The sequence below is a fragment of the Ischnura elegans genome, chromosome 7 (assembly GCF_921293095.1).
Source record: "Ischnura elegans chromosome 7, ioIscEleg1.1, whole genome shotgun sequence".
NCBI classification, from domain to species: domain Eukaryota; kingdom Metazoa; phylum Arthropoda; class Insecta; order Odonata; family Coenagrionidae; genus Ischnura; species Ischnura elegans.
In genome coordinates, this window is record NC_060252.1 from 73,866,370 (window position 1) to 73,881,004 (window position 14,635).

At 38.8% G+C, this 14,635-nt stretch overlaps 2 non-coding genes across 2 annotated transcripts; both read right to left on the reverse strand.

Annotated features, from left to right (window-relative positions):
* Window positions 1-5,967: 5,967 nt before the first annotated feature.
* On the reverse strand, window positions 5,968-6,039 carry Trnag-ucc. The gene has a single exon. It is a non-coding gene; the product is annotated as a tRNA-Gly (tRNA).
* A 2,076-nt stretch (window positions 6,040-8,115) lies between these two features.
* Window positions 8,116-8,187, reverse strand: Trnag-ucc. Its single transcript has one exon. It is a non-coding gene; the product is annotated as a tRNA-Gly (tRNA).
* Window positions 8,188-14,635: the final 6,448 nt, after the last annotated feature.

A 14,635-nucleotide genomic window follows, 5' to 3' on the forward strand; every position in this document is an offset into this window, starting at 1 on the left:
CTGCCAAATCACCAGCATAAACACTTGTAAAATAAAACATGTTATCTCTTAGATCACACCTCCGATTTTATACTTACTTTGCATGAAGTCACCACCGCAAGAAATTTTAAAGAGGCAGGAAAGAAAAAACCCACAGAAATACAATACATATATTATGTATTTTCTATTGTCAACCACAATAATATTTCCAATTTTCTCTTCTATCCCACATCTAATTTAGCGAAACAATTACTCTTATTCTCTTTCGAATAGAAAATTATTTAAAAGAGGACTGGTCGATACATACAAACTATCGTCAATACTTTCTCCGATGAACGTCCACTATCACTGCACCAACTTGCACAAATCAAATCCACATCCACAAAAATGTCACTTCTGCCACAATGTCTGTCTTCTTGGCGACAGGTAACAGTGAAGCAATGGTACCTTCCTCCAATCTGGGCACCTTCCATTCAGCAAGAATTTTCTCCTCGTCTTCTCGTCCAAGGCCACAGATTACTTTCTGATATCACAATGGTGCAATGTGAAGCTCACACACCTAAAATTAATAAATAATAAAATACCATGTAACTTATTAGGTCAAATCATTTCCAATTTTTGGTATTTCTGCATGAGAAATCAAATTACTAGGCTCGTAAATATAGTAAATATTTGTATGCATCAACATCCCGAAGCCACTTCTAACTTAAAATTACATTCAAATAATTACAGCGAGAAAGAGTACATACCTCACAGTTTTTCGTAGGGGTGAAATGTTTTCTTCTTATCGCCCAAATGCACTTCTTCTTCAACTCAGGATCTTTTGGAGAGCTAAAAACTTGAACCATATGTCCCGGAGTTTCCATTACATCCCGACAATACACACACGAAAGGCATTTCTAACAAAAATATCTCACAAACACGTTTCTGAAGCCCAGTGAATGAAATTAAAGAATAAGGGAAACTTCACCATTACCAGACACTCTATTCTTCACTAACTTAACCACAAAAATCCCTGAAATGTAGTGAGACGTGACGTAAACGACGCGATCTCCAACGGCTTGTGAAGGCATGTGATCTTTCTAGGAGGATATGGCACGATGGCACCAGATGGCACCACCCGCGAAAGAAAATAGTCCCAGACCGAATACAGTTTTATCGATGAGATACAATTTTATCGATGCATATGAATTTGCCAGTCCTCTTGCATCTTTTTTCGTCATTAAAGGAAATAAAGAAACAAAACCTTCTAAGTAACTTCCTAAGCGCGATTTTTGTATCTTGATTGTCCACCCTCGTATTTAGGTACGAAAACTTCCTGTGCCGTCTGGGTATTCTACTTACTGTTTCTTGCTTCACCCATCATTGGTTAAATGTCTTCCTTGGAAACAAAACTTTTAACTTCATCATGCTTGTGAATAGCATAGATTTTTTAAATCGTAAAACGTTGTTTCAATCGCGCGACTTGCACTATACCTACATACTCAATAGGGCTCAACATGTCCGGTCTCAACGGCACGACCCTTACGAGTCCTGACTCCGACTTTTAACCCTTGAAATTTGAAAACACTCAAGAGTTACTTCTTAGACCGTTGGAATCAGTCAGTTCTTTCAAAATACTTCATATATACTACGTTGTCACTGGTGAAGCTATAGGTTTCGGATAGGCTAAGGTTAGCTGGAACAGCGCTCAATCAGAGCACATTAATGGAGAATATACCATTAACATGCATTAAAAAGGAGTCAAATGCGAATCAAAAAAAATTTGTTCCAATCGAAGGCATAATCGGAAAAATCGGGACTGACCACTGTAGCAGCAAGTTGAAAATCCGCCGATAAAACGCATTCGCTTTTTGCCAGTCAGTTTATTGCGCCATTCGGCGTGTATTCGAAGTCTACGTGCTTCGTTGTGCTTTTGTGTCTCGAAGAAATAGTCAATGGTTCGGTTTTGTGCATTTGTGAAAGTGATTTTTCGAAATAGGTTTATTTGTGCTCCTTGTTTTGATTCTGTGATGAAATCTGTCATCCTTGCCACCATTACATCTCTTCGATGACATCCGCCGTTGGACGGAGGAGTAGCTAACGGTGAGCCTGTTGTGACAAAACAAATGTTGCAATTCTTGATCGGATGTAGCGTGAATTCCCATTTGAGTTGGTTTCATTCGTCTGTTTTAGTAATGCCGGATGTAAAATTTTTGGTTTAGAAGTAACAGCAGTTCTTCCGCTGCTATCGTTAAGCACAAGCGGTACAACGTTCTAGCGTGTGTGGTTAGGCAGCAAAATACGTTGCTGAATAGAAGGATTTGATTCTTCCCCGGCTAATGGTGGCTGCGAATCTATCTCGGACCCCCAACTTAGGTTAGCCACCGGATTATCCACTCCATTTCCGCCAGAGTGGAGTGCGAAATCCGGTGGGAAACCCGAGAGAGATTCACAGCCATGATAGTTAAAAACTTTTTGGGCTATTTCGCTGCGTCAATTTTCGAGTGTCCCCAGCTTTTCCCGACCGATGCTGGTCGATTTTTCTAGGGAACCTGACGAAGGATTCGCAGATGACTGATTGGTGCCGTTTATATCATCGCTCTCATGTTCAGCGTTGTGTTTATGTTCTAGTACTAAATATAAAATTTCCTCCCGTGCTTTTTTTTCATTGTTGTCATACATGGGCATACCCAGCAGAGGGGAGGTGGGGGGAAGCTACCCCCCATTCAGCAAAATCAGTAGTGAATTGAAACGAAAGTATTCAACAAATTTTCTTCAAACCCACGTAAAATGATATGTATTAATAGGTATAAGATATGTAACTAAATTAAAACTATTTTTTTCAAGGAAATAATCTGATAAACTAATAAAGGGCAGTTATAATTTTCTTAAAATGTTGGTTTTCCTTCACCTTCTCCATGCTAAAATGTCACAACTTGGCTTGCTCCCCCCTAGACCATGGATTGCCCCCCCCCCCAGTTATGATCCTGGGTACGCCCTCGCTGTCACATTTTAAACGCTCCTTTTCGCGGAATGGGGGAGGGCCAACTCCCCCATTGTATTCGCCCCTGATCCACCGTCATTACCTTCGTCATACTCCTACCTTATTCCAGCAGTCAAGGTTCTGATTTATTTGTTGTATTTTATCGTTTATTTAATGTGAAATTTACTCCTATGTTAACAGGCAGACACGGAGTCGTTTCAAGCGGTGCGCTAGTACGCGGCCGGTGAGGGCGCCAGGCTAGAGCCTATTCGCTCATTGTCAGTCGAATATTCAAGTACTAATGAAACAAGAAGATTAAAGGCATGGTCCAAGAACCATGAGTAAAGGTTTACGGTTGATTTACTCTATAACATTATTGTATAAGTAAGGAGATATCGTGAATGGGATCCCCATGTTTGAAGTAGCGTAGCTAGTAGTAGAAATTTTAAATTTTAATCCATTTCACTTATTTGGATTAATATTACTTATAGAATAGTACAAGGATTAATAAAATATCCCTCAGAAAGCCGTAAAACTCACCATTTTGAACCATTTATTTGAAAAAATTTCTGGGGAAGGGACCCCGCACTTCCCGCTTACCCTGGAAGGTATTCCAGACCCTCAGACCCCCAAGTATTAGTTGCGCCTAAACCTTGCCCCCCCCCCCCCCCCCCTAGCCTTAATTCCTAGCTGCGCCCCTGACGTGCGTAACAGCAGTGGCGACCATGGGTCCACCAGCGGCCATGTTTGGGAAACTACTGAATTATACCTCCATAACATTTTCCTTTCTTCTTGTATCCCATTTTCTCGTCTACGCTTGTTCACTTTCTGCGAAAATATTTACAGGAAATTCTGATGACCACAGGCGGATTTAGGGGGGGAAGGACGGGGGTACGTGCCCCCCGGATGCTTAAAATTTAGAAAAGATTTTGAATACGGTTATCATTACGTTCGTTTTATTTTATGCATTACGTAACCTCAATAATTTAATTTTATAATAATGACCTTGGCATTAAAATAAAGATAGTATTTCGTAAATTGTTGTATGTCGTTTTTAATCTCAAATATGAGAAGACCGTTTGCCTTTCAGACCCTTGTGCATCCCCTCCCCCACAGAAAAAAATCCTGGATGCGCCCTTGATGATGACACCATCGTTCACCCGACACATGCAAATATTAACCAATAAAATCCGAAGATTCAATCCGTGATGGAGTGTAATTGTTCCATATAGGAATAAATATTTTATAATCGAGGAAATATGGTAGTATTTATTTCAATACAAATTTTAACTCTTGGTAAAAAGCGGCGGTAAATAAAGATATCCATTTTGCGTGCTAGTCAGCGAAAAATTGTTTCGTTCTTCAAGCAATTGACTATATCCTATTTAATACATCAAGTAATTGCTACCTTTTCACCTCATATCTGTAATTTTAATTGTAAATACTTCATTTGTGAGATGAATGAACATTGTTTTTTCACTCAAATGGGAGGAAATGTGCATCGTGAATTTTCCAACACAATATGTTATGATCGGCAAGAGCGATGAATTTTTCTAATCAATATTTATTTTTATAATAAATCCTCTAATCATCTTTATTTGTTGAAAAGTGACGTATTCAAATTACATTTGACATCCCCATAGTCATCGGCGCTGATTTTCCTTAAGGATCAGAATTGAAATATAAATTGAAAAATAACTTTTATAGTTTAGGATTAAGTATTTACGTCGCATGCATTTATTTCAATTATTATTTCTTCTTTCCGTTGTTAGTGGAAAAACAATTGAAATTATCTACATCTACATAATACCCCGCAAACCGCCTAACAGGCGTGTGGCAGGGGATGTTAGGACACCAGCCGTTTACACATAAAAAATGAATTACTTTAACGAAGTTGGGACTAGCGTTTATTAAAGTCCTTTATGGTTCGGGGAAAAAACGAATTCCCATATCTATCCGTTCGGCAAAACATCTCTCTTAATTTATCGCTTCTAACGGACCTGGAAATATAGTATGGCTCTAATATTATGTTCTCTGTGTCGCTCTTAAAGATATCCATTTTCAATTGTTCAAGCAATCTAAGCCTAGCGCGCAGCATCCGAGTCTCCAGCGAAATTATAATATGCTAGCTGTAATATTGCGGTTAGAGGCTATCTCAGATCTGCGTATGTTAAATGAGATGTTTGATTCATGCGTGATATTTATATTTACCAAATCATCGTGGATGCGAAATTTACTCATGCCCTTACTAGGCCTCGAAAAATAACTGCAGTCTCTTCCAGACTCACCAAATCGGATGCGGATGTCCCTTTTTCTAAGGTACTACCGTCATTATTTTTTTCAGCATGACTACTCTTTTGCGATTTTTTTTAACGTAGAAGAAAAGAACCGTGATTCTTTTGTCGTCCTATCACCATTCCGCTGAAATCAACCTAGAAACAGGTGAATTAATTTTTTTCTTGGTTCAGATCACAAGCCGATGTATTGTTGCGCATGCTACTAATGTTTGTTTTTGATGAGCGTGCATTTCAAGCGTTTTTATATTACCAAATATATACGAAATATTACATAATAAGCAGAAAAAATTAATTATTCTCATGCTGCCAATTTGCCGCCACACGAGTCCTACTGTAACTCCAATTTTTTGCAGTTTCCAGAGGGTTACGTTTCATAAAAATCATGCAATAATAGCGTTATCAATTGCTCTATCTTCCTTAGATCCGGAGAAATGACGTCCGATGCCGAGTCGAATTTTGTAAAATTTTAGTTTTCAACATTTCATCATCTTGTAAACCGTTGTATTTATTACAAATATAATTTGGGTTGCTCCTTTTCTAATGAAATCAAGACTATTTGTTCAGTTTGGTTGAAATATGCAAGAGACAAATATTTGGTCGAATTTGAGGAGGATGACCCAGATGCAGTGATAAAGTGATAAAAAAGTATGGGGAAATATGCGTGTCCTTCATTTGTATTTGCTTAAAACTTTTGTGTTTGCAATTGGCTTAAAGGCAGAAAAAGAGTGCGTCGGCCGGGAATCGAACCCGGATCAACTGCTTGGAAGGCAACTATGCTGACCATTACACCACCGACGCCGTTGAAGATGGGCGTATTTTAAGGTCTTGCGGTTTCTAGATAAAGGCCAGCGATGCTGAAGCGTGGTTAATTCTTGCTGAGGCTTTGAATTTCCTTACGCCAACCACTCGTTGCCGCTGGTGAGTTTTGCACTTCTTGCCCCGCCTCTGGATTGCACCCACTCTACACTATCCTTTCACCAAGTCGAGTCGTCGCATACGCTTTCACTGTTATCGCAGATATCTACATTTACATAATATCCCCGCGAGCCACCTCCAGGATGTGTTGGCAGGGGATGATCAATCACCAGTATGCAGTTTGCAAAAGGATTCCCAAATTAACACCACACGGACGTAAAAATACTACGCATACTTACAAATTATACTTCTACATTAATGCAAAGGCAAAAATTGCCATAAATTTTATTCTCGTCATAAAAAGAGGGTCGTTCAACTAGCCCGGGCTAGCGTGGGCCCTACATCTGCTCTGCGCAAATGATATAGACTAGGGAATGGCTGTCTGTTCCGAGCAGCTAAGACGGATTGGGGACTTTTCGGTCAGGTGCCATGGGATTAGGCGGCGACATGCGTTGGTAGAGAGTGGTAAAAGCAATGTGAGTGTTCGTGAAGGACAGTGGCACCACCCAAGGAGTTTATGGACATTTCTCGATAATTTAATTTGATAATAATAACTTTCATATCAAAACAAAGAGGATGTTTTCAACAGTAATGGTTGTATTAGTATTAGTTGTTAATTAATCTTAAATATGAGAAGACCTGTCAGACCCTTGTGAAGAAATCCTGGATCCGCCTCAGCCCCAAAGCAAAATTTTCTGCAGTGGTAACTCAGAACTCAAAGTAAAAAATCAAGCAAATCGCGGCTTCACAATGCCTGCACAGTAAGGGTTCCATATGCTGGCAGCACAAGTGATGCCAAACTAGAGAACTTTCTCAATCATAAGTCCATATTTCAAATACTGGTTTGAGGCTTTAACTCATTCAGCTTCATGGCCTCCCCTTGCCCTTCTTCCTACCCACCAGTTCTTGTACAATTGTATTCATCATAATGTGGCCAAATAAGTCCCGTCTTCTCATTACGGTTTTTAGGAGACTTCTCTTTTCTCTCACTCTTCTCAGCACTTCCTCGTCACTTACTCGGTCGATCCATTCTATCTTCATTATTCTTCGGTAGCATCATATTTCCCATGCTTCCATTCTTGACTTTTCTGCTGCTGCCAACGTCCAAGCCTCGCTTCCATTAAAAACATTCTCCATATCTAGTATCTTATGAATCGCTTTGTTAATTCTATGCTTGTATTTTCAGCTGATAGAAGATTCTTCTTGTTTTAGAAAGTCCTCTTAGCCTGGGCCATTCTACTTTTTTCTTTCTTGTTCCGTTTATCGTTAGTAATTCGGCTTCCTAGGTAAAAAAAAAACTATTTTACTTCTTTAAACTTATTTTTTCCTAGTTTAATGTTTGTTCTAGCCTCCTCTCCATGTTTACCCTACATTCTTCCCTCTAACATTGTTTTAACATCTACCCGCACAAAACTCGATCCATCCTAAATTTCTGTGTCCTCTCAACGGAAAATGGGATACCTACCTTATCATTTATGCTGATTATGTAATGTTATGTCCTTATGCTTTCCTGACAGAAACATTAATTTCCTTAGTATTTCTCTTTGGTAGATGACGTTCCGACAGCATTATGTGCAAATAAGAGTTAAATGACAACAAAGATATTTGATGCTAAACAAATTTATGGACTAAATTATTAGGTTTATTATTCTTCTTATTCCGGTCCCGGGGTATAGTACACAATACTCCAGGTGGTCACTTATTGTGAGATGTGAGAAATCGCTGTAGTCTTTAGTGTTCTCGTGTGGAGAATTTTAGGAATCTGTTTTGTCTCAACGTTTGAAATTAAAATCTGGATTCTATCCGGCGGTCGGCAGAGCAGTCGACCACTCCACGGCATCAAAATATTTTCAACAGCCGGTTTAAGTATAAAAAGTTGTCGGTGTAATGATTGACAATGTTGTGCGGTCTTCATGATGGAGGCAGGGGTTGGAAGGCTGATGTTTGGTGAAAAAAATGTGCGTCGGCCGGGAATCGAACCCGGATCAACTGCTTGGAAGGCAACTATGCTGACCATTACACCACCGACGCTGTGAAGCCCTTGGTCAATAAGTAACAACTTTCCCGCAACTACTGTGTTTGATCATGTTGCCCTTACAGAGTCAGCCAATTGTTGAAGACTAGTTGCAGATTGAAGCGGGATAAGATTCCCTAAGGACCCCTTATGAAACAAATATGGCGGCCGCTGTTGACATCAGGTGGGTGGACTGGATGAGTTTTTATTGAGAATTCGAGACGATTTCGTCAATATTTTGTTGATAAATCCGTTACAAAGCAATGGAAATCCACTTTACTTCCTTCTGCCACCTGTAAATATATTATATCCGATTAATATCTTCTGCCGACAATGGCCTACGGAATGAGATTTCTATTCGCTTAATCAGTGGCGCCGACTCCATGGGGCCTGAGGGGGCCCGAGCCCCTTAAAAAATTCGTTATGGGTGTGAGGAAAAAATATGTCAGGCTTGTCGATTTTCCCCGGAGAGTCCAGATATCGAGATTCGAGGTATCAGGGTTCTAATACTGATCATATGACTCTTTTAAAATGCTTAAATAACTTTAAACTCACTACTTATAAAATGTCCCGAGGCAAGATCCCCGATTTGGGCCCCCCCAATATTTTTTGTAAGTCGGCGTCCCTGTTCGCTTTAATTAGTATTTTGCGTAATTTTTTTTGCCATATATACTTTGGTTACTCTTTATTCCTATTCTAGATGTAGCGTGAATATCCTTCATCGGATATCGGATTTTCTTTATATATTGTCGCGCAGAAACACATACAATGCGCACAATTCTTCTTCCTGCGCGCGCGCATACTCTTTATACTTACTTCGGGACATTGTGCAACCAGTGCGACAAAACACGCAAAATGTAACCGCAGGAGATGAAAATAATGCTTCAAGCAGTAGCGGGTACAGAAAAAATTCAAGGGTGTGGGCGCAAATCTTATCTTGAGCTACCTTTACTTGTATGGTAATAAAAATAATTATGTCACATGCAAAGTTTAAGAAAGTTTTATTTAATCTGATAATACGCATATAGAAGACAATGCCATCTTATGATATAAAAACAAGTTGTGGTTCTGCAATGTTAGGCTATGCGGCCCCCCCCGCGCCTCCCATATATATCCGCCACTGGCTTCAAGGAGGTGATTGGTGTTAAATACGAAACGTGAGCTAATACCTTGATGGATTCTTCAATATCTAGATAATATCAGAGAGTTTGTTATTCTAAGTGCTATTTATTTTATAGATAATACTATACCTTACACGGCAAATAGGCACTCTTAGAATTCACACGATTCGACCGCTGCGTAAGCCTCAGATGATAACAGTATTTTTGAAGATGATAATCTTGTGTAAGGTACTTCCATTTGTACAGTATGCATTTTGCTGGGTTAATTTGACTATATTACAATGCCTATGATTTATTTTGTTGGTTGTACTTAGGTTACAGTTCGGTTATTGTCCCTAAAAAAAACATCAGGGTCGGGTGATCGGTGCCGAACATAACAAAACTTGACCTTTTTTTGATAATAAACGCGCCTTCGGCCCAGTCATCAAATCGTGAACGACGGTAATCCGTATCATAATTATAAGTAATTTAAATTAATTTTTACTTTTCAATCCGGGTGGCGATGGCAGCGAATAGCGATAAAACCGGGTTGTTGAAGAATTAGAGAAATGCCTCGCGCACTCTTTCACTGATAATGTTATTAGTAATGCGGAATTCAGAATAGTTATTATATAACAAAGTTCTTCACACTACTCACTTGCGGTTGGACATTCGCATTAACTTCGTCCATAATAGAATAGCGTGCGTCACATATTTTCGGTCCCATGCGAAAACGAATTTTACTTTTGTTGGACAGCTGAATGTAAAAACATGATGATCCATAATTTTTTACTTTGAACGAATTTTAACACAGTTTTTCATGCAACATATAATTAACGAATATCCATCTTAAAATTGAAAATCTCTTTGGAGCAGCCCCCGGCGTCCGCGGCTTCACGTACGTTTCCTTACTGTCCGATTAGTTCCTATGCCGGCCGTCAAACGATAGCAGTGCATTAGCCCGGTCGTAAAACATGGGTTGATATGGCTGTGAGGTAACTTGATGGACTATATTTCTAAAATTTTGTAAGCCGTGCTTCGCGCATGTACTCACTCTTACGCGCTTCATAATTAAAGAATATAAATTACCTTTATTCGTGAAAACTGGCGCAGTAGCTTAGGAGCTACACATCCCACTACGAAAGGTGTCATGAACCAATGCTTTCCATTGGCCGTAGATTTACATCCCGAAATAAGGAACATCTTTGTCTCAGTAAGGTCATAATTAGGATAACCTTTGGTTGTCTATTAATGTAAGCATATCAAAATCGTGAATTGTAAGCTATATTCCTCACCGACGGCGTAGTGACGGTGGTTTTGATTGGCTCATAGGAATATGTGATGCTTCGAGTAGCTTGCAAAAGTTTATCCGCGCCTATATTTACTACCTTGTCCGCAAGCTGCATCAATAGGCGTAAGGAGGGGTTTTGGACTCCAGCTACCAACGTGTACGAATTATTATTATTATTTTGTTCTGATAGTATTGTATGACAAACATGGAAAGGACAATGGCCAAATATCAGCTGAAAATCAACAAAAAGAAGACTAAGATATTAGTTGGCAGCAAAAGAGAGGAGGCTAAAACAAACATCAACCTAGGAAAGCATAAGCTTGAAGAGGTGAACGAGTTCTCTTACCTGGGAAGCCGAATTACCAGCGATGGACGGAGCAAGAAAGAAATACACAGTAGAATAGCGCAGGCGAAGAGGGCTTTCTACAAAAAGAAGAATCTTCTTACAGCTGAAAATACCAGCATAGAAGTAAGGAAACAATTCATCAGATGCTACATATGGAGTATGTTTCTCTATGGAAGCGAGGCTTGGACGTTGACAGCAGCAGAGAAGTCAAGAGTGGAAGCATTCGAAATGTGGTGCTACCGAAGAATGATGAAGATAAAATGGATTGACCGTGTGAGTAACCAAGAAGTGCTAAGGAGAGTGGGAGAAAAGAGAAGCCTCCTAAAAACATTAAGCAGAAGAAGGGACAACTTAGTTGGCCACATTTTGAGGCACGATGATCTGATGAAGACAATCGTTGAAGGACAAGTGGAAGGGAAAAAGGGCAAGGGACGGCCCCGAATGAGTTATATAGGACAGATTATAAAGGATGTAAAAGAGAATAAATATGTAGCTATGAAGAGATTAGCGGATGGGAGAGATAAATGGAGAGCTGCGTCAAACCAATCTTAGGATTGTTGACTAATGGTGATGATGATGAGTATTGTATTACTAGAGTTGTATTTAGTATGATTGAAATTGTCTTGCTTAGAGTACTTAAGAAGTATTCTGGTATTCTCCTCTCCTTTTAGGGACTCTTCTAGTTGATTCATCGAAAGGTCTACTCCCTTTCATTCTATCTAAAAATCATATTCTGTTCTTCCTCTCCCTCATATCCTCTTCGGTCCCGAAAAAAACCTGGCTCTCAGAAAAATGTTTCCTTGCTAATATTTAGCACATATGAGACTACTGACATTGTGTGTGGAAGTATTTTTGAAATTGTTTCTATAATTGTTAAAATATTCTATGTCCACATATGTGGACATGAGGATCATATATGCAGATTGTGAAATATACTTTTCTGTTTTTTATTGCGATATATATGTACTTTTTTTACTTAATTGATCAAATACTATTATTGCATGCGAAAAAATTGTACCACGAATAAAAATATAAAAGTTTATCAACAAAATGAAGAATAAATAATTTTTTTAGTAATTTTTATTTTTTAATATTTCTCAAATAAACAGTTATGTCAAGTATGAATTACAATGACATTAAAATAAAGGCACATAAGTAATTAAAATCTTAGTACAAATCAAATAGTTCAATTATTATGATACATAATACAATCTTAAAAAAATAAAAAACAATTGTTTTCTTTCAGCATGTTTAGTGCCTTGTATGAAATTTTTGAAAACAGCCATTGAGGCTCACACATAAGTATACATCACACTTTTGGCATTTAATCCTAGTTCTTGATGAACAGCCAGAGTGTCTGCATCGTGATGCATTTTTGTCATTGCTAAAAATAGGCCAATGATTTATCCTGTCAAATCTGACGTCATTGACAGGGTGTATGATTCTTCGACGTTTTTGCTGGGTTTGATCCTCGTGGTCAATTTGCTGATCTTCAATGCCTGTTTCTTCATTTACACATATTTTAGAACTCTCATGAGGGCCTGGACTAATTGAACTACATTTTGATGGCCTGCCTCTTTTTTTTTGGATCTCCTCCCTGATTTCAACCCTTCCAGATTCAAAGTGAATCATTGCATTGCCTAATCGAGTTCTAAATTGCAAAAGTGAGGCAATTTCTCTTTTTGGTACATCTGCCTTCACACAATTTCGGCGGTACATTACCCAGGAATTTACTATAGCCAAATCAACAAAGTGCGTAAATACCCGTAAAGGCCATTTTTTGGTACGCATTGAAGAAGAGTAATATGCTAGAAGTCGATCACAAAGATCAATTCCTCCCATACATTGGTTGTATTTTTTTATAACTAGAGGCTGGTTGACTTCACGTTTCCTCTTCTCTGTTTTGTCCCATCTCAAGCAAGATGAGTGGGGTTCACTACCTATGCAAGTAGATAGCATAGTGACTGCCTTACTATCCTGCCACTTGACACAACACATTTTTTTATCACTGCGCAGAACCTCGTCATAATCACCCCGTTTTAATTCTTTGTCGGATTTCAAAATACTAAGTGCACCACCTACTCTGTTTTTCATGACAGTACCACAGAGGTTAAAATTATTTGCCACTAGGTAATCACCTAGTTTTTCACTAGTGAAGAAGCGGTCGCAGTAGATGATGGAATGGCTGATCGTCCTCGTTAGCAACTTCACAATTCCTGCGCCCAGACCAAGCTCCCTCATGTCCTTATCAGGAATGGTTCCTTTTCCAACATAGATATGAAAATCAAGAACAAGACCATCTCTTTCTGCAAGAACAAAATTTTTTAGTCCTACTGGATGTGGCTTATTCGGTACATACTGTCGATTAGGACATCTACCAGTGAAAGAAATCATTTGTTCATCTACAGATTGTTCATTCGATCTAGGTAGCATGTGACATTTTTTCAAAAAGGCATCAAGTATCGGTCTTACTTTTTGTAACTTGTCATCGCTATCGCTAGTAACAAATTTGTCAACGAAATGTAAATGATTCCTTAACTCGAAAAATCTGTCCCGTGACATGACTTTTTGAATGAGAGGAACGGCCAAATCCCTACTCCAATACAGCCTTGTTTGCGGATAATTTAGTGAACCCATCAAAATGGACACGCCAACAAATCTGATGATTTCATCGTAGGTCATATTAATGGAGCGATGATCTCTTACTTGTATATACTGAATACAGGTTGCTTTGTTCTACCACACTTTTCCAAAAGCTGGGAGGAAAATACTCGAAAAACATATCGAGGAAATTTTGACTCCCTTCCTCATTTTCACAAAAGAGATCTTCTACGTCGTGTACATATGGTGGCATCCTGTAAGTTGTACAATTTTTTGCAGATTACTTATTTATTATTATCACCAATGTATTCATAAGTGCATGCAGTATCATTCAATGCACTTTAACTCACTTGTCACGTGTCCATTTTTTATTCTTCGGAGTGCCTTTTTCTGAATTCGGTGAACGGAGTGATGCTAGTGGAACATCATCTTCACTTGAATATTCTTCTAAATATTCATTAAAATTATGTTCTTCATCTTCACCACTAGATATTTCCCCTGGAATATCCACATCACTATCTCCTAACATTTCCAAAATGTCATCAGCAGAGAGGCCTATAGCATGTTAAACAGCAAAGTTAAACCCGATGTCCACATATGTGTACATTTGTTAATTGAAGGATAGAAAAATAATTGGTGGTCGCACGAAAAACAACAGACTACCATCATAAGTATAAATAATGATTACATTAAAAGAAAAAAATTCAACATGAACCAGTGAAAATTAGCGGAAATATAGTTTACTTACTTCCCATGTGCTTATTTGTGGCCGCCATTTTGATTTCTGGAAAACAAATGCTGAAATAAATAGCTTCTAGTATGTAGAATTGGCGCTGTCAAGGCGGAAAATTCAAAAAAAGGTATGTCCACAGATGCGTACAAGAGTACAATATTCTACTGGAAGAAACTAGCCTGTGAATTAATAATAAACCGGCTGTCCACATATGTGGACAAGGGGACCGAAGAGGCTATACTCAACGTTCTACACTCGAATACCGTTTTCAACATTCTATCCCCAATCAGTACTCCCTCCATCCATATTTGATGTCTTTTCCGTATGTTACCTAGAAGCTGCCTCTCCTCACCCACCTTCTCCTGCACTTCGTCGTTCTTCCTCTCCGTCCACT